The 27,557-nt window shown below is 40.5% G+C and overlaps 1 protein-coding gene across 1 annotated transcript in view; it reads left to right on the plus strand.

Moving 5' to 3' along the window:
• LOC127527843 (gastrula zinc finger protein XlCGF7.1-like) overlaps positions 1-26,258 on the plus strand; it is an 80,885-nt gene extending 54,627 nt beyond the window's left edge. Inside the window, exon 3 of the mRNA XM_051927983.1 lies at positions 25,505-26,258. The gene's annotated coding sequence lies outside the window, so the exon portion shown is untranslated. The remainder of the gene's footprint in view (positions 1-25,504) is intronic.
• The last annotated feature ends 1,299 nt before the right edge of the window (positions 26,259-27,557 follow it).

Raw genomic sequence — 27,557 nt, forward strand, 5'->3', positions numbered from 1 at the left:
GGTATTGGGTCAAGGATGCAGGTGAAATCTATCCTAATGAAAGAATTTAATTTGTTTAAAATGGAGTACAAATTAAGTGGAGTGGAGTTTTGGGAAGATGTACTATATTATTTCTAATATCATTAATTGTTTGATTAAAAAATACAGCAAAAGCCTCACAAGTTTCACTGGAAGTATTTTGGAGGCATTCCATTGAGTGACCTGGATTTAGCAGACGTTCAATTGTAGAGAATAAGACTCTGGGATTACTAGCCTTGTTAATTATAATTCTAGAGAAATAGCAGCACCTCTCAAGACGAACTGTGTTATTCTATTTTGTTATTTTAACCTTCAATATCTCATAGTGGATAGTTACTTTAGTTTTTCTCCATTCACGCTCCGCTCTCCAGCATGTTCTCTTAAGATCAGACACTCTTTGGGTCTTCCGTGGTATAACAATGCTAGAAGATTTTTTAACTATCTTTTCAGGTGCGACTATGTCAGCAGCAATATTTTCTATCATCATTGAATTTTCTATCATCATTGAATATCATCACTGCATATTTTCTGTCATCATTTCTACAGGTATATTAAATAGTAACTGAAAATGGTCTGATAGACCAATATCAATGATCTGCTTCACATCAACTTTTAGTCCTTTGATAATTACCTGACTAATGTGATGTCTCAAATCAAAAGAGTCCAGGAGGTTCATGAATTCTTTTACTTTTTGGTCACACTGTTTATCGATATGAAAGTTAAAGTCATTGACTATTAGGAGTGTGTCATAGTTCGTAATTACAATTGACTCCAAGTCTGAGAATTCCTCAAAGAAAGACGCGTTGAATTTAGGAGGTCTATACACGGATAATACTAGAAACTGAGAAACTCCATGATGAACAATGGCAAGGTACTCAAAGGACTTGAATTTGCCAAAGCCGACATCTTTACACTTTAACCGGCTTGAGTAAATGTTTGCTAAACCGCCGCCTTTCTTACCTTGGCGATCCGCACGAGCAAAGCTGTAATTCGGATGCACAGATTCGATTAAAACAGCCGCACCATCTGAGCTAAGCTACGTTTCACTTAGTGCAATAAAATCAATTTTCCTATCATAAAAAGATCATTGATGGAAAATGTCTTGTTGGTTAATGCTCTAACATTTAATAAAGCCATATTTAATGTTTTGGAAGTGCATAACTGAATTGTATGTGCGTTATGGGTATTTGAGATAGAAAGGAATTTTCACTCGTTTGGTGGAATGCTCAACTTTATCACCTCCAAATGTGAAAGCTCTGCTGCTTGAAATGTTTGAGTTCCTCAGCTTTTTAACTTCATTCTGGTCAGGCTGACTAATGTTGTTGTCTAAACATTTCTCTCCATAGACTGTGAGTGTGCCAGTAGAATCAATTACCACTAATCCTAAAGATTCGGCCAAAACACTAAATGTGTCTGACTTTGATTCCTTTGTAAATGACGTCATGTTTCATTCTTCACAGTCCTCTCTATTTTCCAGTCTCCTTTGTTATCACCTGTTCATTTATTTGTGTGCAGTCTTTAGCCCAGTGCTCTGACGATAATGCATTTTGATCTCCTACCATATTTGTCTAACAGATTATTGCCTGGCAATGGCGACTTCTTCAGGCTGCAATGCGAATGCCACCTGTTGTGTTGTCTCTGACTGGTGAAATACGCAGTTTCATGTGTGACAGTAATGTCCATTGTTACCAGACTTGACTTTACTACTAAATGCAAAAGGAGCAGTCAGAGGAGTTTGTGCGCAGACTAAAACCAGCACACTGGACAGAGCTGTGAACAAACTGTGTCTGCTCCAGGAAGCAGCAACTCATTGAAATGACTCATCTTAATATTTTCATGCTCAAGTTGTGTTTCTGTTTCCACATTTAAGTGTAAGTTTACATTTAAGTTCTATGACTTTGGTTTAAGTTCATTAATAGTTAAGGCTCTTATTAAGTAATGTTCAAATAATTGATTTCTGCTCTTAGCATTTAGAACCAATGAGGAGCACCTCAGTTTTATTGCTATTTAGTTGGAGAAAATTGTGAGTCATCCACATTTTTATGTCTTGGAGACATGCCATAAGATTATCTGGAGGGAAAACAGAAGTGGATTTAGTGGATAGATATACAGTAGCTGTGTGTCATCGGTGTAACAATGAAATTTAATACCATTGTGCCAGAAGATATTACCAATTTGGTAAGATATAAATGAGAAAAAGAAGCGGCCCCAAATCAGAACCTTGCGGACCTCCCTGAGTAACAACTGCATTCTCAGATTTAAAGACCCTTACAGTGCATCTGGAAAGTATTCCCAGCGCATCACTTTTTCCACATTTTGTTATGTTACAGCCTTATTCCAAAATGGATTAAATTCATTTTTTTTCTCAGAATTCTACACACAATACCCCATAATGACAATGTGAAAAAAGTTTACAGTAATCCCCCCTCGATTGCGGGGTTGCATTCCAGAACCCCCCGCGAAAGGTGAAAATCCGCAAAGTAAAAACCATATGTTTATATGGTTATTTTATATATTTTAAGCCCTTATAAACTATCCCACACTGTTTATAAATATTCCCCACACAGTTATACTGTACAGCATAAACCCTTTATATTCTCTTAGTTATTAGGTAAGATTCGTTGAAATTATGTATGTAAACACAGTTTATATACTATTCACAAGCATACATATCGTATATCATCGAGGAGTTTTATTTAATATGTAATACAGTTTTAAACATATTGTAATTGATTAGGTAATATAAAAATAAGTGAAAAATCTATAACATGTAAATGCTGTACATAAAACCAAAATGTTATTTTAAAGATACTGTAGAGCGTCTCCAATATCACATTTGTTATAGCCATTACGATAGACAGGCCACCGGCAATAAATACCTACAATGCAAGAAAAATCGTATAAAATGTGTGCACAGTTACAATAAATGTACGTACATGTACTAAGTATGTAGAAAATTAGTTATGGGTACTCACCAACAATGACACGACGACTTGTCCGATAACGATGAAATTTACAGCACTGTCACAGCTCTTCTAAAGGAGCCTCTTCAGGCGACTGTGTAGCACCGCCGTCGTCGTCTGGACTTTCTTCTTCCACTGAAAGCGTACTAGGCAGTGTTTTGCAGGTAAGGAACATCGTTATGGGCAGTTGCTGGTGCTGCTTTTTCATTTGTGTAAAGAGGTTCTTATACACTTCTGTAGCGCCGTCAAGAGCATTTTTAAATTGCAAAGAACAAATCATTTGCGGGTCCCATTCTTCAACTGATGTCTGGAGATCTTTTGCCATTCGTAGAATGGTCGCGAGACGCTCGAGAGTTAGGCTGGCGTCTTCTTCTTCCTCTGCTGGGTCGTCTTGTTCTTCCTCACTCACTGACTTGGTCATCTCGGCCAAATCTTCATCCCTCAGTGGCTCGGAGTGGGCATCGAGCAGCTCATTGATGTCATCACAGGTCATGTCGTCGAATCCTTCTCTTCCTAGCAGTTTTGCCAGCCTGACTACCTTGTCAACCACAGAGTGAATTTCTTCTGCAGAAAAGCCCTTATTGTCGTGCACAACTTCTGGCCACAATTTCTTCCAGCAAGCATTAACCGTCTCTTTCTTCATATCGTTAAGGGCCTTCTGCATGTTCACCATACACGATGTGATCATGTACTTTCGCCAGTACTCCTTCAGGGAAAAGTCATCGTCCGTGTCCATTGCCTTGACCATGTGTTGCAGGCTGTTCCTGGTGTGCAATGCCTTGAAAGCCGGGATAACTCCTTGATCCATTGGCTGAATCAGTGACGTCGTATTTGGTGGCAAGAACTCTGTTTTTACGCCTTGGTAGGATAGATCCAAGGGATGACCTCCAGCATTGTCCAGAAGTAAAAGGACTTTGAAATCCAGCCCTTTCTCTGCCAGATAGACCTTTACCTCCGGGATGAAACATTGGTGAAACCAATCAGACGTTAGGCGTTTAGTAATCCAGGCCTTCGGGTTGTGCATCCAGTGCACAGGCAGCAGGTTTTTATTTTTATTTTTCAGGGCCCGGGGGTTTTTGGACTTATAAATGAGCCCAGGCTTTATCATAAAGCCCGCAGCATTGCCGCACATGACCAGCATGATGCGATCTTTGTGAGCCTTAAACCCCAGGGCTTTTGCCTCTTCCTTCGTGATAAAAGTACGAGACGGCATCCGCTTCCAAAACAGGGCCGTCTCATCCATATTAAACACGGTTTCAGGCTGATATCCGCCTTCCTCAATGATCGCCTTGAACGTATCGGCGACATATTTCTCGGCTGTGGCTTTGTCTGCAGAGGCAGCCTCTCCTTGCAGGTTAACACTGGCCAAGTTGAACCTTTTCTTGAATTTTTCAAACCAGCCCTTGCTTGCAGTAAATTCACAGTTCTCGCTGGGGGATTCAGCAGAAGTTCTCGGTTGAGGAACGTCGCCTAGAGCATCTCCGGCATCCGCAAACCTATCATGAAGTTGCTTGGCCTTTTCTCAGATGATATTGGTGTCCACGGGGATGTTCTTCCTCCGGCAGTCTTCGATCCAAATCCCTAAAGCAGATTCCATCTGGACTACCGCCTTATTACGTCCACTTACAATTCGTTTCGCGCCCTGGTTTTGAGGACACTGCGGCCGTAGATCGTATATTCTTTTCCTCCTTCTTAATATAACGAACCGTGAACTCGTTGATGCCGTAGTGGCATCCTACAGCGGTGTAGCTTTTCCCTTCCTTCAACATGTCCAACAATTTTACCTTTTCGGCAATTGTTAGCATCTTCTGTTGGCGATTCGGCATGGCCCCAGAAGCAGTAGCAGGAGCAGATCGTTTTGTAGACATAACGAAGGGCTTGACTACAGTACGCACAAAGAAACACGTTAATTTTGAATGAGCAAGACAAGATGCCGGCTTTAAGGGAAATCGAATTCTGCGCTCCCTGTCGCTGAGCCAGTCAGCACCCAGGAGCTTAACCGCGTGCTCTGATTGGGTAGCTTCTGAGTCATCTGCCAATAGTGTCCCTTGTTTGAAATCAAATGGGCAAACCAACTGAGGAAGCATATACACATACCAGAAATAAAAAGACCGCAGACATCCGGGGAGCAGTGAAAAATCTGCGATATATATTTACATATGCTTGCATATAAAATCCGCAATAGAGTGAAGCCGCAAAAGTCGAAGCGCGATATAGTGAGGGATTACTGTACTTGAGGTTTTTGCAAATTTATTAAAAATAAAAAAACTGAGAAATCACATTTACATAAGTATTCACAGCCTTTGTTCAATACTTTGGCAGCAATTCCAGCCTCAAGTCTTTTTGAATATGATGCCACAAGCTTGGCACACCTATCCTTGGCCAGTTTCGCCCATTCCTCTTTGCAGCACCTCTCAAGCTCCATCAGGTTGGATGGGAAGCGTCGGTGCACAGCCATTTTAAGATCTCTCCAGAGATGTTCAATCGGATTCAAGTCTGGGCTCTTTCTGGGCCACTCAAGGACATTCACAGAGTTGTCCTGAAGCCACTCCTTTGATATCTTGGCTGTGTGCTTAGGGTCGTTGTCCTGCTGAAAGATGAACCGTCGCCCCAGTCTGTGGTCAAGAGCGCTCTGGAGCAGGTTTTCATCCAGGATGTCTCTGTACATTGCTGCAGTCATCTTTCCCTTTATCCTGACTAGTCTCCCAGTTCTTGTCGCTGAAAAACATCCCCACAGCATGATGCTGCCACCACCATACTTCACTGTAGGAATGGTATTGGCCTGGTGATGAGCGGTGCCTGGTTTCCTCCAAACGAGACGCCTGGCATTCATACCAAAGAGTTCAATCTTTGTCTCATCAGACCAGAGAATTTTGTTTCTCATGGTCTGAGAGTCCTTCAGGTGCCTTTTGGCAAACTCCAGGCGGGCTGCCATGTGCCTTTTACTAAGGAGTGGCATCCGTCTGGCCACTCTACCATACATACATACATACATACATACATACATGCATACATACATACATACATACATACATACCATACAAGCCTGATTGGTGGATTGCTGCTGAGATGGTTGTCCTTCTGGAAGGTTCTCCTCTCTCCACAGAGGACCTCTGGAGCTCTGACAGAGTAACCATCGGGTTCTTGGTCACCTCCCTGACTAAGGCCCTTCTCCCCCGATCGCTCAGTTTAGATGGCCGGCCAGCTCTAGGAAAAGTCCTGGTGGTTTCGAACTTCTTCCACTTACGGATGATGGAGGCCACTGTGCTCATTGGGACCTTCAAAGCAGCAGAAATTTTTCTGTAACCTTCCCCAGATTTGTGCCTCGAGACAATCTTGTCTCGGAGGTCTACAGACAATTCCTTTGACTTCATGCTTGGTTTGTACTCTGACATGAACTGTCAACTGTGGGACCTTATATAGACAGGTGTGTGCCTTTCCAAATCATGTCCAATCAACTGAATTTACCACAGGTGGACTCCAACGAAGCTGCAGAAACATCTCAAGGATGATCAGGGGAAACAGGAGGCACCTGAGCTCAATTTTGAGCTTCATGGCAAAGGCTGTGAATACTTATGTACATGTGCTTTCTCAGTTTTTTTATTTTTAATAAATTTGCAAAAATCTCAAGTAAACTTTTTTCACGTTGTCATTATGGGATGTTGTGTGTAGAATTCTGAGGAAAAAAATGAATTTAATCCATTTTGGAATAAGGCTGTAACATAACAAAATGTGGAAAAAGTGATGCGCTGTGAATACTTTCCGGATTCACTGTATATGAACTAATTGCCTCCTATCAGTGAGGTAGGAAGAAAACCATTGGAGGACAAGGCCACAGACTCCAAAACTAGCTAGTCGTTTCAAAAGTATCTGATAGGATATGGTGTCAAATGTGGAGCTAAGGTCAAGAAGCACAAGAATTGATAAAAGTCCCATGTCAGCTGCCCGGAGAAGATCATTTGTGATTTTGACTAGGGCAGTTTCTGTGCTGTGTTTAGGACAAAACCCAGATTGAAACAAACTGTTCAAAAAGGTTCTTATTAGAAAGATGGAATTGGAGTTGGGAGGTAACTATCTTTTCAAGAACATTTCCGATAATTATTAAGGATATTTGGGTCTAAACCAGGTTTATTCAGAACTGGAGTAATTGAGGCTGTTTTTAGTGAGAGGGGGCCTGTGCCTGTAATAAGGGAAGAGTTAACTATAGTAGTTATCATGGGGGACATATGTGACAGACAGGACTTAACAAAGCTCCTAGGTATTGGATCTAATTGGCATGTGGAAGAATTCAATTTTTTTGTAAGCTCTGAGACATCATTTTCAGCTGGTAAACTGAAATCATATAATAGGGTGGCTGGTGAGGGAATATAATGTGGGGGATAGTGGAGAGGATGTCATTTTCTGCAGAGATAGAGGAAGCAAGTTGATGGTGGAATTTTTGAGTTTAAGAAATTAAAAAAAGTGCAACAGTATTTAACAGAGAGGTTATGGTGAGCGACATTTTCTGGTGGTGTAATTAGCCTTTTCATTGTAGAAAAAAGAGTTCTAGTATTTTCCCTCCTGTATTGATAATGTTAGGATAGTATACAGTTTTGGCAGCAGAGAGAGCAGTTTTGCATTTTAACATATGATCTGAATACATTTCCTTATGCACAACAAGTCCTGTCTTTTTAGCTAGATGCTCCAATTCTCGGCCCGTGGCTTTGAGCTGATGGAGTTCAGATGTGAATAAATGAAACAGTCCATGTTTTTAAGGGAGTTCGTGTATCAAAGGCAGAAGACAGAGCAGCATTATAAAGGTCCACTATTCTGATTGTGTGGTATCATAAGGAAAAACAGGCTGAGATTGCAATAAACCTATAAGGGTCTTTGGGCTTCCATGCTTGACATTACAAAATGAAATCACACGCTGAACCTTTAATTTACTGAGAGATACACTAACAGCAAATGTGATCATTTTGTGATCTGAGATGAGTAATTCAATAGGAATAAGATTGTGAGGTGTGATAGCAGAGCAGCAAACTAAGTCTAAAATATGACCCGTGTTATGAGTCGAAAAGTTGACTTGTCTTTGATCGTTTGACATTTGTAACAACATTGGACACAGCTTGACATGCACCGTTACCTACTCAGCACAACACTACCATCGTTGCTAAAGTAACAACATGACAAACAGATGACTGTATACTATACTGGGGACCTTTTCACCTTTTGTAAAATTTGCTTTGATTAAAACTGGATTTGTTTTATTGTGGCCCTGTAAGAGGACAAAGGTCCAAGGGCCTCTTGTATAAATGGTGGGTACAAACAAAAATGTTGCGTATGCCCATTTCCATGCTCATTTCAAGATGTATAAAAACTAAACTTAGTTTAAAGCCACACACATTTTAAAGGCAGCATCACACCTTTCATACATACGATTCTGCTCAGTTTTACAAACGGGCGGCACCCAGCGTCAAAGCAGTGCTACTGTTTCTGTGTCGTTTCATCTATGATGTGGGCGTTAACAAATATACCAAAATTAAATGCATACAGTTCACAAATTTAATTCACTTGATTGTAATCATTTTGCAATAATATAATGGTGCACAGAATGGCCAAATTATTCCAACTACCATGGCTGCATTAGTGTTGTTAGAAGACATCGCAAACAGAAGAATCAGAAGAGAGGAGATTTACAGATCATACTGACATCTTGTGCCATGACGATGATGACTGGCTTCTAAGTCAATTGAAATTTGCAAGAACTATCCTCATGGAGCCGTGTGATATTAGAATACTAGGAAGTATACTTGATATCATTTTATGATGAAATGTATTAAATGTATATATATTACATTTTACTGATAAATTGTTAACTTCATTTAAATAATGTATGCTGTTAATAATTAAACATGTGGGGGCTCAGTGGCGTGGCAGAAGAGCTGCTGACTCAAAGTAAGGGGGTCACGTCCCAGGTGTCCCCTGCCTGGAGTTTCTATGTTTTCCTGGTGGGTTTCCGCCGCGTGCTTTGGTTTCCTTCCAAAGGCATGCAGGTGAGGGGATTTGGAGATGCTAAATTCATGCTATTAGTGTAGGTGTGCACTCGTATTCACCCTGCGATGAGCTGACACCCTGTCCAGGGATTGTTGCTGCAGAGCACTCTGTGCTTGCTGGGACTGGCACGGCTTGATGGATGGATGGATGCAATCATTAAATATGTATAATGAAGATTTTTCAAAGTTCCTTAAAAGTTTTTAAGAATCAGAGTTCTAAGCTTACAGTTGGTTTAACATTTATTAAAGAACTCATTGTGTTGTGATTTGTTACATGGAGAATGAAAATGGAAGGACATGAATTGGGAGTTGGTATGTTAGACAGACACCGTACTGCTGTGATAAATTAATACATCCAGGGTTACATGCATCCCAGCAAGCATCTTGTGCATGGCAGAAACAATCCCTGGACAGGGCGCCAGTTCAATGCTACCGCTATGCCACCGTGCCCCCACACATGCTTTAATGTATTTCATCAAAAAAATTATATCAAGTTTACACCTTAGTATTGTAAAATGTTCAGAGAGCTGTAATATTATGACTGTAATGTATTCTGTTTGGCAATCACTTCCTGCATGCTCCTGTTGGTGTAAGAGAAAGCCTGTTTAAGAAGCACATAGCGATTAATAACCGGGTCAGGGAACACTTAGAATACAAAGCATATAATGCGCTAACAATGCGATTTGAGAAACTCTAGTGAATTAAACATTGATTTTAAGATGATTTAAGAAGGTGTAGATGTGATTGGACCACTAGGGTCACGTGACCATAATGTAATACAATTCTCAGTATTTTTTAAGAGTGCAGATGCAAAGACTAAAACTGTTAAGTTGAACTTTGGTAGGGCTAATTTTGAGCAGATGCGACAAAGTCTAAGTAGGATACACTGGGATAAGCTTTTAAGTGTGGAGACAGTCGAGGAGCAGTGGAACAGGTTTAAAAATGTTTAACATGTAATGCAGGACAGATACAGAACTAAATTTGGAATTAATAGGAAACGAAAAAAAACTCCACTGTGGATTAATAAAGATTTAAAAAAGAAGTTGCAAAGGAAAAAACTGCTTTATAAGGCATATAAGACTAATGACTGCAAAGGGAATTGTAGAGCGTATGAGAACATGAGGGCAACCATTAAGAAGGATATCAGGAAGGCTAAAAGACAGTTGGAGAGGAATATAGCAGATAAGGTGAAAGACGACCCTAAGAGATTCTTTCAGTATTTTAATAGTAAAAGAACAGTCAAGGAGGAGGTCAAGTGCATCAGGAATAGTAAAGGGGAATTCAAAGATACAGTGAAATAGCGGATGCCTTAAACTTACATTTTTCTGAGGTGTTTTACAAGTGAGCAAGTGGATCACCTCCCAGAGGTAACAGGGACTACTAAGGAGGTACTGAGGGATTTGGTAATTGTAGAGGGAGAAGTGCTGCTCAGATTAAATAAGCTGAAATCGAACAAATCACCAGGACCAGATAATATTTATCCTCGTGTTCTTAAGGAGGCTAGTGAGTACTTATATAAACCCTTGACGCATATTTTTAGGAAGTCACTGCACACTGGAGAGATTGGAAAATGGCAAATATCATCCCATTATATAAAAAGGGTGACAGGGCAGATCCAAGCAACTATAGGCCAGTAAGCTTAACATGCATCACAGGAAAATTAATGGAAGGAATTATGATATTGACGTGGAAATGGCAAGATTAAAGTTGACATTTTGACTTTATTCTCAACATAGACGTTCTTTTTCAGATGGTGGGCTACGACTCACCTTTTCATGTCGACTTTGATATCTGACCACTTCTTTTTTTATTTCAGGCACTGTGTGACTTTCTGAACTTGAACTTTTGAGTGCCTCTGCCACGCTGTACCACTCCATCAATTCCTTTTGTTGCTCATACCACTGCTTAAGCCACCTAATAGTATGTTTTTACTTGCCTTCACTTCACTGAGTAGGACTTCCATTTCATATTCGCTGAAATTTTTCTTTTTTCCATGTGCTTTTGCCATTGTCTTTTAACAAAACACTAACAGAAGGGGCTATTTACAGTTAGGTCCATAAATATTTGGACAGAGACAACTTTTTTCTAATTTTGGTTCTGTACATTACCACAATGAATTTTAAATGAAACAACTCAGATGCAGTTGATGTGCAGACTTTCAGCTTTAATTCAGTGGGGTGAACAAAACGATTGCATAAAAATGTGAGGCAACTAAAGCATTTTTTAACACAATGCCTTCATTTCAAGGGCTCAAAAGTAATTGGACAAATGAAATAACTGGAAATAAAATGTTCATTTCTAATACTTGGTTGAAAACCCTTTGCTGACAATGACAGCCTGAAGTCTTGAACTCATGGACATCACCAGATTCTGGGTTTCCTCCTTTTTAATACTCTGCCAGGCCTTTACTGCAGCGGCTTTCAGTTGCTGTTTGTTTGTGGGCCTTTCTTTTCGAAGTTTAGTCTTCAACAAGTGAAATGCCTGCTCATTTGGGTTAAGATCAGGTGACTGACTTGGCCATTTAAGAATTTTCCACTTCTTTGCTTTAATAAACTCCTGGGTTGCTTTGGCTGTATGTTTTGGGTCATTGTCCATCTGTATCATGAATCACTGTGACTGCTGTATTTAGCTGGATTTGAGCAGACAGTATGTCTCTGAACACCTCAGAATTCATTCGGCTGCTTCTATCCTGTGTCACATCATCAATAAACACTAGTGTCCCAGTGCCACTGGCAGTCATGCACGCCCAAGCCATCACACTGCCTCCACCGTGTTTTACAGATGATGTGCTATGCTTTGGATGATGAGCTGTTCCACGCCTTCTCCATACTTTTTTCTTGCCATCATTCTGGTAGAGGTTGATCTTGGTTTCATCTGTCCAAAGAATGGGATCCTTAAAACAATCCTTTACAACTGAGGTTAAAACACAATGAAGTAAGCAGTCTTTAAAAACCGAGTTTTCGGTTACGACACACGACCACATGCACCATAGCAAACTGTTTTACATGCTACATACAGCAATTTGCATCCGCGACAAACATACGTCTTCTTAGATGGTCCTGCAGGAACATGGAAAACGTTTCCCTGACCACTAACACTCCTTTTTCACCGGCCCGCGTCTACCCTCACTCTCTAGGCATTCACACTGCCTGCCCATGTGCCCGGACGCAAAAACTCACCGACCACCCAGTTAGTCCCTTTCGTCTGTGCTAGGAATCTACATTGCACGTCTGAGCCACGTTGACTTTTCATTATTTTTTCGGTTTCGACACCCGACCGCATCCACCATGAAAAACCATTCGAAAGGAACAACGAAGCCCCGCCCAGAAACTCTGCCCCTCCTCCCACGTGCTCAGGAACGCACCTCAGAGCCCCGCCCGCCAACTTGAACAGCTCATCAAACACATACTCACACGCTTTGGTCTGTGCTGCAGTCCAAATCCAGCTGTGAGCCACGTTGACTATTCTTTTGCCCTCCATGGCTACTGCTTCAAAAGTATTTCATGGAAACAACACTTCTTTCAATGTTATAGAAATTCCTGCTTCAGGTAACTGTTTGTTTCTGTCAGTCGGGTTTTTTTGGAAAAATGTCATTGATGAAACTGTTGCTCTCAAACTTCGTAACATAGCTGTTAACTTTGTTTGCCAACATTGGGATAACTTCGGTGACGTGGTGTCTGTTGTTGTTAGTCACAGAGGCATTGTTATACAGTCTGCTCAACAATACGCTGACTACATGAATACGTCCGGAGTCTATGCTGGAATGTAAAACTATCACATCTGCAAACTCACAAACTGTCCTTATTCCCCGGATATGCCTGACCCTGTCAGATTCAAATTTGCCTTTTACTTTTACCCGAAGACAATTTCCTGTTCGATTGGCATTTGCGATGACAATTAATAAGGCACAAGGACAAACTTTCAAAAAGATATGCTTATATCTGCCAAGACCAGTCTTCACTCACGGACAATTATATGTTGCTCTCTCCAGACTTCCATCTTTTCATTCACTTTCTATTGTATCCTCAAACCCTCCCTTTTTAGACAACTCTGTCTTTCCAGAAGTGTTCAACCATCAATAAATAATTATTCGGCGTTTGTTATGCCACGGGTTCACTATTATGTTGTATTTTCCTCTCTCCAAAGTTCCATCTTTTCATTCAGTTACTATTGTATTCTCACACCAACCCGTTTTAGACAACCGTGTCTTTCCAGAAGTGTTTAGCATTCAATAAATAATTATGCATGAGACTGACCGTTTGTCTACCTGGCGCAGAGAGGCGTGGGTAAGCCGTTGAACCCTATTCGGGCTGCAAACCGTGGAATTCCTACTAAGTGCGACTCATACGCTCTGACTGATTACGTCCCTACCCTTTGTACACACGCCCCTCCCACCTCGCTACTACCATGGTTGGGTGGATTATATATAGAAAAGCAGCCAAAACCGCACAGAGCAATGAAAAGTCTACGTGAGTCACAGGTGCATCTGGACTGTACAAAGACGACAACGACTCAAATGACAAGTTCGAGGTGGGCACATGAGCAGGCAGTGCATACTGAACAAAAAATCAGCACACTAGCATGACAGAGAGAGCGGAATGTGTGTCCTTCTCCTCTCCTCCCGTTCCACCCTCCGCGCCTGAGCTCCATCCACCCCCATCCCACGTCTGGGAGTACAAGGCGCGATGTCGGTCCGCCAGTTTTCAGTCACGGACGATTGTGTGTTGGTTCGTTCCGTACATTGTTACAATGTTGCTTTTCTTGCTGATTTATTACATTGCCGATTTTTCAAATGTTAATTTTCTCCCTGTGCTTACAACTCATTAAAAAACTGGCCTGATTATGTGGCGTATGGTACGCCGCGGGTTGGCTAGTTAGAAATAATTTAAATTATTTCATTTTTTGGTATTTTCCTATCAGGAAAGATGCTTGTGTGGTTTCACTGTAACAGGGAGACTTTGATTTGTTTAATGGGAAATAAAAAAATACAAACATTACACAAGCTAGTGCTGCTGGAGGGATACAGTAAAAGCTACAGACGGCATGGCATTACGAGTACAGTTTTGTGATATTTGTAACGGTGTTGTTTAATGTCTTTTATCCTTTATAACTACTTTCAGTATTTCTGTACACTTTGATACTTTAGCTTACTAGAGATGGCCGTGTTAAATGAAGAACAGGACTCAAGCCAATCGGGCTGTTTGTGTCGGACCACATGAAGCCATCAAAATACAAAATGTGAAATCAGCAGAGCCGCGACTCGACGATTATGGGCTGGAGCTCAACTGCCTGTCCTCATTGTTTAAAGTGGTGAGCAGGGGGTCAGTCATGGGGGGCTGAGAATGGGCCACAATGTTCACAATAAGGGGACAAACCGACAGACGGCATTTACTGCAAGTGCAGGGCTTTGGGAATTAGGGGCGACTGGGAAAATGTTTTGTTAGTTTAACTCTTTTAGGGTGGATGTCGACTTTTGTCGACAGGAGGGGTTGAAGGCAAATGTCGACAAAAGTCGCCATCCAGGGATAGGGGGCGACAATCAGCTGTTAATGGCGACAAATCTCACTGTCACGTCACAGGCATTCCCTCTGTGCTTGGAGGAATGCTAGACTTGTTGACTCGGCAACTAATCCTTGCGTGTGCGTGAGTTGCGAAATGTAAACAATGGCAAGATGGCACCGACATGTGAAAAGGCAGCGAAGCAAGTGCAGAAAAGAAAACACTCGGCAGACGATGTTTTGCGCATTATCGCGGAGTCGGAGTCTTGATTTTTCAGAATCGGACTTTATTGGCAGTGATCAGGAGATCGAGCAAGAGAGTGAGAAGCCGGCATCAGCTGATCAGACACCAGCCGATGCCGCGCCAGCGGATCTGCTGCCAGTTGAGTGCCTTCGCGCAGCCGATGCATCTACGGCAAGGTTCGCATGGGATAAATACACAGACATTGATCCGTTGAGAGCCGATCTGGCTACCGGAGTTTACAAGACGGCATGGCTTACTGTTGGACACGACAGATCACCAGCTGCTGTACTTCAGGCTGCTCTCTCCTGATGCTGCTTTTCAGCTACTGTCAGACGAGACAAACAGGTAGGCAGAAATTTTTTTTGAATCGCGGGCTGCGTTTGCATCGCATTCTCATTTTTCAAAGTGGAAACCCACAACGAAAGACGAGATGAAGCGCGCTGTGGCATTACAAATAGAGATGGGACAGAACTGGTGATATAACTTCAGGGAGCATTGGTCCAAACGTGTTTTGTCCCCTGGTGGCTTAGGTACGTGCTGCTGCAAAGTTTTATTCACTTCTGTAATAAACAGAAGTAAATCCCATGGGGTGAGCCAGGCTATAATGCCATACATAAAGTTCATAAAGTTTCAGAAGATGAAAAGAGGTGACAATACGGTTTTCATGCAGGCAGAAAACTTGGTGGCAGTGGCATGGCACGATGGCAAATGGGTGACTTGTCTCTCTACAGTACACACTAACAATATATGTGAGAAAGTGCAGCAACAGACAATTGAAAAATAGGCACCAAAGCAACACGTATTGTAAGGAGTGCAATGTGGCAATGACTGAAATTGGCTGCTTTGAGCGAGATCAGACTTTGCTGTGTAAAATGTATGTGATATGTATGTGAAATCATAGAGTATGCAGGCTCATACAACAAGCAAGACAGTAACATTTGTCAAAAGGAAATATTTTTTGTTGATTTGATATGTTAAACAATTGCTTTGTGTTCTTTTTTAAAAAATGTTAGTTTTTGGAAAAATATTCAGCCCTGGGAGAAAAGAAACAAAAAAAAAAAATTAGCCTTAAAAGAGTTAAAATATGAAAATGTACCTGAAGAAGTTATTTTAAAATGAGAGTAGATTATGTAGCCACGTGACTTTGAAGTAGAAGAGCCTTTTGAAATTTATTTTCTTAAAGTAAAGCGTGTTTGAGAAGCAATGCAGTTATGAGGAATATGTGAAAAAGCGTTAATCCAAATGACAGGGACTTTAAAGTGAACCAATTCTTTACATCCCAATGGCGTTACTTCCTATTAAGAATTGTGTTCTCGGAGAAAGTCTGTTCCCAGTTTATTAATTTTGAGTGACCTGCTTGGCTTCATGGATTGTTGGCACATTAGCAGGTTTTGTGCTGGATTCTGAAATGAAGACATCAAGCCTTTCTATCAGAATAGTCAGACCTTCATCTTTGTTCAGGTCTTCTGCTCAAATTGACATCTCAATGCTGTTCCTGTAAGTGACAGTCCAACCCCAAGTGTGTGTTTTTATTTCTAAGTTCAGTAAGCCGTGTCCATATTAAATCTTCATTTATCCAGCTCTCGTTTTTCTTTCTCTTGTCAAATGCAGGCAGGATTCTATAATTATCAGCCATCCTCTACTATGAATGTTAAACTTAAATAACAACACAACACCTTTGATGTTAGCCTCACACTTTTTATTCTTCTATCCTATAAAACACACCCGTCACGAGTAACCTCCTACAAACCCACTCTCCTCAATCCCTGAATGTCCTACCCCAACAAAGAGGAGCAAATATATAAGATATAGAATATAAGAACTTAACAGAATGAAGCTCCCGATGTGCAGTTCAAGTCCATCGAGGATATCCAACAAAGCCCTAAATATGACGCTTTAACAGACCTGCCATTGCTGTGTCCAAACATGATGGTGCCGTGTAGATAAAGTGTTGTCATATCTACATGGTGGGACTGAAATGGATGCAAATCCCCTTTAATGAAGGTCTGCAATGCACTTTGATCACATCTGAATTGTTTAATTTGTAATTTTAAACTGTGAGGCAGAGGAGGAAATCAAGAAAAATGTCTTTGAACCAAACCTCATGAAGGGCACTGTGATCCTGAAGTGCGCTCATTATTTTTATTGACTTTCTGAAGTTAATTCTACCATTTTTATTTTCACAGGGCTTTCCCATTTCACAAGACAACACACTGAGGTGTCTAATGGCCTCCAGCTCAGGGCTGTCCATGTGAGAAGTGAATCTGAGAAGAGAAGGGCAGACACTTAAAGAGAGAGAAGAGTTTCCCACAGAGCATGGCCTCTGCCAAAGAAGATGGCCTGAATGAAAGAACGGTGAACATTAAAGAAGAGGACTGTGAGGGGCTCACACCAGAGTATGTGTGTGTGAAGCTGGAGGATCATGAAGAAAGAATTTCAGTTTTTAAAGAGGAGGAGGAGTGCAAGGGTATGACTGCTGCCATTAAAGCTGAGGATTTGAATGATTTCTCAGGTGGTGTTGAACTTCAAAAGCATGAAGCTAAGGATTTTTTCAAGCAAGATGCCTGTGAAGAATCTCCATCCAGTTTACAGCCCTGGTCCACTAATACGGGACGACTGGCTGCGCAGGAGAATTCTGCAGAGCTGAAATCAGAGTTATCAGAGTCTGAAGAGAAAATCACTGAGGGAAATGGGAGAGAAGGAGAAGAGTCACCTGGGAGTGTTAGAATAAGTGAGTAATATGATTAAATATAAAAGAAAGAGAGCATTTATAAATTTTTATGATGGTTGCTTTGATGTTTTTAGAAGATTGAAATGACGAAATGTTTGAGGTAGTATTTGGTGGTCTTTAGCTTCTGTAAATGTTACCAATAAGAGTGGAGCTAGCTGAGTGGAGAATTTCTTATAAAACTCTACGGGGTAACCATCAGGGCCTGATGATTTCCCGCTTTGTAGTGACTTTATAGCGTCTAGTAATTCTGTTAGCGTTAGAGGTTTATCTAGTTCCTCAGCACTTAAAGCATCTATTTGTGGTATTTGTGAATTATCCAGAAATGCATTAGATTGCGTGTTGTCTTCTTTGGGCTCAGTGGAATATAAAGACTTATAGTAATCTCTAAATGTGTGCATTATTTTATTATGGTCGATGATTTCTTCTCCATTCTTGTTGGTGATTACTGGTATTGCATTGTGAACTTCTTGTTTATGAATTTGTTGAGCTAAAAGCTTATTAGCTTTTTCTCCGTGTTCATAGTAATGCTGTCTAGACTTATAAATAAGTTGTTCAGTTTCTTTAGTTGTTAAGATGTTAAGTTCTGTATGCAGGGCCTGCCTTTTCCTGTGAAGAGCTTCACTTGGACGCCTGGCTTGTTCTTCATCTATTCTAGTAATTTCATTTCTTAGCTCTGACACTTTCTTGGTTTCTAATTTATTTCTATGGGAAAGATATGAAATAATCTGGCCTCTTAGGAAGGCCTTTAGAGTTTCCCAGAGTGTTCCTGCAGAAACCTCTGTAGACGTGTTTGTCTCTAGGAAGAAGCTGATTTGTTTGGATATAAATTCTGTGCAGTTCTCGTCTGCCAATAAAAGAGGGTTAAGACGCCATCTGCGAGGTGAGTATGAGGGGCTTATTGATTTTAGCTCCAAGACTAGAGGGGCATGGTCAGAGATAACAATTGTGTCATATTTGCATGATTTAATTGTAGGCAGGAAATTATTATCTATAAAAAAATAATCAATTCTTGAGTAGCTATAATGCACTGGTGAGTAGAACGAATATGTTCTTGAGTTTGGGTTAAGAAACCTCCAGGGGTCTGATAAGTTGTGATCATTTAAAAACTGTGTAATTATCTTTGCAGTATTAGATGTCGTCCCCCCTGTCACGGGAGTCCTATCTAAGAGTGGATTTAAAACACAATTAAAGTCCCCAGCCATTATAATTTTATGAGTGTTCACATTGGGAATGGATGCAAATAGATTTTGCATGAATTCCTTATCATCAACATTGGGTGCATAAACATTTATCAAAATCATTTTACTGTTATATAAGTTGCCCATGACCATCACATATCTCCCTTCAGGGTCCGACACTACCTCTGATGCTACAAATGGAACTGTTCTATGTATGAGAATTCCCACCCCTCTAGTTTTCTTTATAAAGCTAGAATGGAACATTTGGCCAGTCCAGTCTTTTTGTAATCTGAACTGATCCTTGGTTAGTAAGTGGGTCTCCTGTAGAAATACTATTTTAGCGTTTAAGCCTGTTAGGTGAGAGCATACTTTCTTTCTCTTTAATTCGTGATTCAGGCCTTTAACATTCCAGCTCACAAAGTTAACTGTCCCATCATGGAGACATTGATTCTGAGTTTTTAATGTCATTTTATAGTTTTAATTGGTAATATGGCAGTTTTAATCTTAGTTTCAAGATTCCCCAGGAGTTGTTGCATGTTAGCCTGTTGCTGCATTGATATTTATAATTATAAGGATTATAAGAATAGATTAAATATAACCTGCTCTCCTTCTCTCCCCCCTTTATCCCCCCACCCCCTCATTTTGCCTCCCCACATGAGGCTAGACCCCACTTCGCGATGTTCCAGTCCTCTGACATACGAAGAGACAGAGCACGTCCAAAACAAAACAAACCCCACCCTGCAGCGGCGTTACAGAATTAAAACAGAGATATCTTTTACAGTTAAATCCTTAATACTATCTGCCGAAAATGTTCTCACTAACAATATTTAAGCTTGAAATAATCTTCAGCGCTTTTAAGTTAAGATATTAAGATTAAAAAAAAAAAAAAAAAAAAAAAAAAAAAACAACCCTGGGAGTGATTTTAAAAACTAGTCTAGGATAAACCTGGTAATTCATACTGTAACAGTATAATGGTAATTGTATAAATAGTAGAACAAGCATTAAACCAAGGGTATGAAGTTAAACAGTCTACTTTAAGGTATAGTAAAATAAAAAAAAAAAATAAAAAAAAAAAAAAAAAAAAAAAGGAATAAAAAAATAAATAAATAAAACGAATCCTACTTTAATCACTTCCACATTTTCACACTCACGTCTATAACTCTATAACTCTGATTAAAACATAAACATATAACATATAAAGTCCAGCTAAAAACAAAAAAAAAAAAAAAAAAGAAAATAAGATGTATAATTATAATACCAGTCTCTTTAAACATGGATCCAGCGATCAGATCATAGGTCTTTCCCGTGCCTTGATAGAATACGGCTCTTTAATTTTAATTAACTTTCAAAAAAGTGTCGGAAACAGCTTCTTTAATTCTTTTTCAGCTTCTTCTTTGCTGAAGAAGATATAATGTCCATCTTGAACTTCCACTTTCAGTTTGGCAGGATACAAGAGGCTGTATTTGATATCGGCTTCCCGTAGCATCCTTTTAATGTCGTTGTAGGATCTGCGTTTTGCAGCTGTTGATGGTGAGAAGTCGGGAAAAATACGAATAAGATTATTTTCGAATATAATCTCTTGCTTGTGTCTGAGAAGTGCCATCACATCAAGCTTACATCTTAGTCGCTCGAAGCGGACAATAAAAGACCTAGATTTAAAGGCGCTTGGTATCTTTGTGCGATAAGCCGTGGCTATCTCATTGTCGAGTTTAAAGTCATCTCCAGTTATTTTAGACAGTAATTCTACTGCAAATTTCACTGGGCTTGAGCTTTCTCGTATCTCAGGTATACCCTCAATTCTTATATTATTTCTTCTGCACCCATCCTCCAGGGCTGCAAGTCTGTCTCCAAGTTTTTTGTATTCCGAGTTCGCAGCTGTGGCTTTTTCATCGGCGTTAGATGCCATTTGTTCCGCTGTTTCCACTCGAGCCGTGAGTCCCTGCTTAACGTCTTCCAGCTGATCTGAAACGTCATTAATATGATCATCAAGCCTTTTCAGTTTGGAGTTAGTTTCTTCAATGTGTTCCACTAATTTCTCCAACATGCCTTTAAAGTTCACTTCGAAACGTTCAAATAGACGCGTTTCCTTATCTTTGTTATCCTTCTTGAGCTCAGTGGCCACCTTCTTAAGATCATTTGTGTTATCTTTCTTAAGCTCCTTCATGGCCGTAACTATGGCAGTGGACTGTGTAGCGATCATCTCTTTCTGTGTAGCGATCATCTCTTTCAGTTCGGACAGTTCGCTTCTGCTTTCGTGCTCCGCAAGTGAAAATGCAGCTCCTGTTACAGGCTCGCGATGAGTAGATGAGAGCACGTCCTGCAGAGCCCTTTCTAGTCTCAAATGATCCTCAGAAATCGGCGATCCCTCGCGACCTGTATCACTTGCGCCTTCGCTCCCATTTTCACTCTCGACTGGAGACGATACAATGGAGCGGGGTCCCAGGAATTGTGCGCACTCTTCTGCCTGTTCTAGGTCAGTCTCCGTGATGCCATACCTTACACTTGCACTCAGGCCGGAAGTCTGTCCGGACTTCGATGCAGCTTTAAGTTTCTTTTCCGGTTCTTTCTGACTTTTCTTCTTGTTACTCATGCTTGTATATTGTAGTGGAAGTTCCTTGGTCGGGTTAAATACAGGATACCTCTAAATAATATGAAATACGTGGGAAAATAAAGCCGCTGCTAGCGGAGCTCTGCTTCAGACGTCCATCTCCTATAAACGGACGAAACCAAGAAGATTGAAATGAGAGTGGAAGACACGGTTAATTAAACTTGGAATACCTAACTTACCTAATAAATAATAAATTAGAAAAACTTGGGTGAACAAGAAAAAATCTAAAGTGTGGAGCGCATGACTTGAACATCATGAAGTTTTGACTGAAGGTGTGACGTATGTCAGGCCAACAGCGCATTACGTTCAATGAGAATATCAAAAGTCATATTTTGTTAAAGACCTGTATATTTCTTAAATTGTGTGGCAGTTAAGGCAGAAATGTCCGCAAAAAGAAAGAGATAAGAAAAAAATCCTCACCCCGTGCACTAAATAAGAGTGAATTTGCTCAAGCCAGTGCCCACCTAATATGTGCCTCATCTTTCTAATGATAATCTTGTGCACGTTGATGTTAACAGTGACAAAAGCTACCTGTACGAGCCATGATGACATTCAGGGGGTCTCAGGGTCTTCTTTCAGCATCTTGTGTTCTGCTCTTTGCCTGAACTTGCTGGGGCAGCATGGCCTGGACAAGTTGGCAGTGGTGTGAAATCTTCACTTGGAGATGATCTTGGGACCTTCCGTCTCCCACAGTCACATCGGGTCAGTTTGGAGTCTCCACTCCACTTCACCTGCATGTTTTAGGGGATGAGGGGAAGAACCAGAATAACCAGAAACACCATTAGCAGCCCCTATGTAGAACAACTGTGGCCAGGATTTGACCCCAGGACACCTGAACAATAAAGCAGCTGTGCTAAACACTGTGCCCACCTAACACAAGCGGATATATTTGTATGTTTATTTTTAGTCCAGATTAGGTTCTAGAGAATGTAAATATCATTACATACATTACAATTAAGAAGAGAAAACCCAAATTTAGATACATGATTGGGTAGAAATGCACTGATCGGGGTCTTTAGAGCTGATATTGATCACCCATTCCATTCCATTAGGATCTGCTGATATCAATAATAATAATACCATCCATCCATTATCCAATCTGCTATATCCTAACCCAAGGTCATGGGGGTCTGCTGTAGCCAATCCCAGCAAACACAGGGCGTAAGTCAGGAACAAATCCCGGGCAGGGCACCAGCCCACCGCAGGGCACACACACACACCCATACATCAAGTACAATTTACAATCGCCAATGCACCTACCTTGCATGTCTTTGGACTGTGGGAGGAAACCGGAGCACTTGGAGGAAAGCCACGCAGACATGGGGAGAACATGCAAACACCACGCAGGGAGGACCCAGGATGCGTACCCAGGTCTCCTAACTGCAATGTAGCAGCACTACCCATTGCGCCACAGTGTCACCCTATAATAATAACACTGTTTTTTTTGTTGTTTTTTTTTAAAGTAATAAATGTATTTTTTAGCCATGCATAAACTTCACAGTCCATAATCATGGGCTACGGCACACAGCATACACAAAGAACATTTACCCATAATGCACACATAATGGAACAAAAACAAGCTGAACCAAACAAAAGGCATGTCTTAATCATACTCTACATTTATAATCAAATAAAATGTTCAATTAGATATTTGTATGCCGTCTATTACGACAAGAAGAAAACGAGACAGTCTTGGTGAACGCTTCAGGTTCTTATCTAAGAATATAAGCATCTCTGCTTGTTCTGAGGAGAGTCTGGTCCTCCTGTCATCCACGACGTGTGCTGCCGTACTGAACAGACCCTTGCTGTCCCCACTCGTATAAGGAGGACATTGTTAGGACGATGACTTTTATTGGTCCTCCAGAAAGCCAGTGGCCCAGCATCTCTTGTGGTATAAGGTTCACAGAGATAAAGATTCACCTCTGATGCTGCTGACTCAAATATCATTTTTATCTTTATTGACAATTTCTTCATGCATTCTGCAGTTCTCTTGGCGGGGAGTTTCTTTGGATCTCTCGGCTGTCGTCTGTCACTCAGAAGTGCGTCTGTGTGGTCGAGACACCGGCACTAAACAGTTTATGTGATTGAGATTTGCAATCATCTGTGAAATACGTGTCCTTGCACCATTGTTTAATTTGGAGAAAAATCATTTTGATAATAATATCCGTTACAGAATTTATAACTGTATAATGACTATTCACACTCAATGGTTATTATGCATAATTAGTGTTATTTTATTTAGGTCTTAAAACTAGGCTCGTACCATTCTACCCAACAAGCCAATAAGAGGGCTGTTTACAATTTCTAACTAATAACGTCCAGTTGATAACGATTTCTATTTATGTACCACTCGGTAAAACTCTGCATTCCTTTCCTCCCGTCTACCTACACATTCACTGAAAAGCTAATAAAAGCAATTTCAGTCAAAACATCTAATGCCGGGTTAATTAATTATACAAATAAATCAGTCAACAAACACTCACTGACAGAAGGAATTGTGGATCTAAATGATCTAGAAGGTGACATCTTCCAGAACTGAAAGTGGCTGGTTGTCCAGGCTTACGAATTCCACTGTTTTTGCTGTCGCAGTAAGTCTTTGGTGTTCTTGCTGTCAGTATTGTAAGGTTGAGTTTTCTAAGTCCTGCCATTATTGGAGGCCGAGTGAGAGTAGGCGACTGAGCTAGACTTAGCCTACTGGTCTATTCAGCCTTTGAACAGCTCGTTCTTCACACCAGTCCCTTTTGTGTTGACTTCTCAGATTCTGAATAAGGTTTGTGTTGTTGAAAGTGTAAGCAGAGAGTCCTCCATGACTGACTTCTTTTTGCACAAATATTACAAACCGCAAATTTGTTATCTCTTGTAGGAAAGCAATAAAACTGTTAGACTAGCGAGGACATGTTCATGTATTTTGGTAATGTTTGAACTTGGTCTTGCATACTTTTTATCATACAAGATCAGATGATTAAGATCGGCTAATTTGCTGGTCATCGGTCAAGTCATTTGGAGTGAAAAATGGCTGATTTTGATTTGCCATCAGTTGATCAGATCAGACCTGTAAATTCAGCTATTGACACCATGTGACCTTGAGCAAGACACGTGACCTGCCTGTACTTCAGTTGGAAGAACAAGAGTAATGTAACCAATTGTCTCTCAGATGTTGTAAGTCGCTGTAGATAAACATGTCAGGGAAATAATAATTACAATAATAATTAAAATATGTGTGTCATTTCAGATTTACTGAAGAATGGTATTTTCTCTCCACCTTCATTTGGTCAGCCCTCTCCTCAATACAAAGAGGAAGGAATGAAGAAATCAGCAAGAGAATCAGAGAACCTGACAGCAGCCTTTTTGCAGTGCAGTACTCTCCCTGCTACTGGAGTAACACAGACAGAAGCCATCAAAACTGATCGACAACAAATGGAGAAAGCAATCCAAATTCTCACTGGAAATAAATGGTTAGAATGTGGCAAACAATTCACACACACAAGTGATCTTAATAAGCATTTGAAGATTCACACTGGAGAAAAACCTCATTATTGTCCAGAATGTGGTAAGTCGTTCTTAAGCAGAAGCAAACTTCAGAACCACAAAAGAATCCACACAGGAGAAAAACCTCATTGCTGTTCAGAATGTGGTAAGTCGTTCTCATGTATAAGCTATCTTCAGATGCACAGAAGAATACACACAGGTGAAAAACCTTATTGTTGTCAAGAATGTGGTAAGTCGTTCTCACGTATCAGCAATCTTCAGAGGCACAGAAAAATACACACAGGAGAAAAACCTCATTGTTGTCCCGAATGTGGTAAGTCGTTCTTAAGGAGAAGCGATCTTCAGAGTCACAGAAGAATCCACACAGGAGAAAAACCTCATTACTGTCCAGAATGTGGTAAGTCCTTCTCAAGGAGAAGCCATCTTCAGAGTCACAGAAGAATCCACACAGCAGAAAAACCTCGTTGTTGTTCAGAATGTGGCAAGTTGTTCTTAAGGAGAAGCAAACTTCAGAACCAAAGAAGAATCCACACAGGAGAAAAACCTCACTGTTGTCCAGAATGTGGCAAGTCGTTCTTAAGGAGAAGCAAACTTCAGAGGCACAGAAGAATCTACACAGGAGAAAAACCTCATTGCTGTTCAGAATGTGCCAAACAATTTTCTGACAAATGCAGTTTTCAAAGGCACACAGAAATTGATACTGGAGAGAAGCCATATTGCTGTTTTCAATGTCTGAAAAGGTTTTAAACATTAGCTCATTTCAAGTAAACACACAAACTCCCACTAAAGAAAAGATGCAGTATGTATGTTCTGAATGTGGTAAATGTTATACAAGCCAGAAAGATCTTTATCCACATGCCAAAATCCATACTGAAGAAAAATCTCATTGCTGTTCTGAATATGAGAAACGATTCTTATATTTAAGCACACTTCAGTGCCACATCAGAACTCATCCGGGAGATAAATTTTACTGTTGTCCTGAATGTGATAAGCAGTTCTCACAACAAATCACCATAAAAAGTCACATCAGACTTCACACCTGAGAGAAACCTCACCATTGCTTGGAATGTGGCAAACAATTCTCACACCTCAGTCATCTTTACAATCAAAGAAGAAGTCACACTGGAGAGAAGCCTTACAGTTGTACTGAATGTGGAATGCGATTCTCATATAACAATTCTCTTCACAAGCATAAAATAATTCTTTCTGGTAAGAAACAAAGCTCTTCTGACTGTGGCAAGCTTTTCTCAGACAGCAGGACTCCTAAAGATCACATGAGAATTTACTCTGGAGAGAAACCCCATTGCTCTCCAGAAGGTGGAAAACGATTCTCACGTCCAAACGCATTTAGGTGCCATAGAAGGATCCTCATTGGAGAGAAGCAGTACACCTGTTCTGAATGTGGAACAGAGTATTCTTCCAGAAAAAGTTTTTGGAGACACACACAAAGTCACATTGAAGTAAAGCCTGTCCCAGTGATGTCAAATGATCTTTCCATTGGATCCTCAGGCAAAAACAATGAAGAAAGAGCTTCTGAATGCGGTAAAGGACTCGAGAATAGTTAATAAATACATTAGAATTGTGGAGAAAACACTGACAGTGGTAAACAGATCATAGATGTAAGGTAACCTCAGAGTCACATATAAATTTACACTGGAATGAACACACTGGAATACAACACATTTCACAAACAGCAAGAAGCTTCTTCAACAACTTATAGGAGGAAGAAAAAACCTCATTGTTGTCCTAAATGTGGTTAACGCTTTCAGACAGCAGTGGCCTTCATAGTCCTAAATGACTGGCTTACTTGTGGTAAGCCTCTTAGCTGTTCTGAATGTTGAAAGTGGTCCTCCTGTATCAGCCATCATCAGCAACACGTAAGATTTCATGAAGAAATCAGAAACTGTACTGTCAGTATTTCAGCCATACAGGGACTTATAATCTCTGCACCAGTACTGTGACATAAGATGGTGAACAATACAAAAACCAGACAACAGAATGAGGTATCAACAGTACTGTGCAGTGATAACAACTTCAACCACAGAACAAACTGAAAAAGTTCAATTTAATAATAAAAAATGGAGAAGTCAAATCAAATCCACAGTGCAGTGCCAACTACCAGGAGGTGCCACTGACAACAAGGGGAATATTTTTGTTTCGGAGCTTTGGAGATGGGGCCTTATCTGAGTAGCAATGAACTTGGGATGTCATCTGATGACTGACGCCTGGGATGAGTGCAGACAGCCGTTCTTAACCCTGATAATGAAGAAGTCATTTAGTGACGTCAGCTGACAGCTAATGCTGTCCAATCAGATACTGGGGAGGGACAGTCAAGGAGGACAGGAGACTAAAAAGAGAGCCGTCACATGACAGACCAATGTAGAGGGGCTTTATAAGACTTTTACACTAATTTAGGTTATCATTTATAAATGATAAGAGTCTTTACAAACCAAACACATTCATCAGCTGTGTGTCAAGGGTGAGTCCAAAAGTGGGAATTTAAGAAGATCGAAATACAAATAAAATGAAACATTCAGGGTTCAATGAGAATTGTTTAAGACCTGAAGATGGAATCACAACAGCATGATAGGGTTAGCATGGGGGACCACAGTTGTGAAGAATATCAATTAATTAATAGAAGTAATATGGTTTAAAATAATAGTAATTTCATTAGAAATGGGACACCATAATGAATGCAGAACACAATGAAATTGAAATGAACTGATCTTATTGTCTGACATATAAGAGGAAAGGGAATACAAACCAGAAACACACAGAGATCTCTGCTGCTCC

The sequence above is a fragment of the Erpetoichthys calabaricus genome, chromosome 5 (genome assembly GCF_900747795.2).
Source record: "Erpetoichthys calabaricus chromosome 5, fErpCal1.3, whole genome shotgun sequence".
Classification (NCBI taxonomy): Eukaryota; Metazoa; Chordata; class Cladistia; order Polypteriformes; family Polypteridae; genus Erpetoichthys; species Erpetoichthys calabaricus.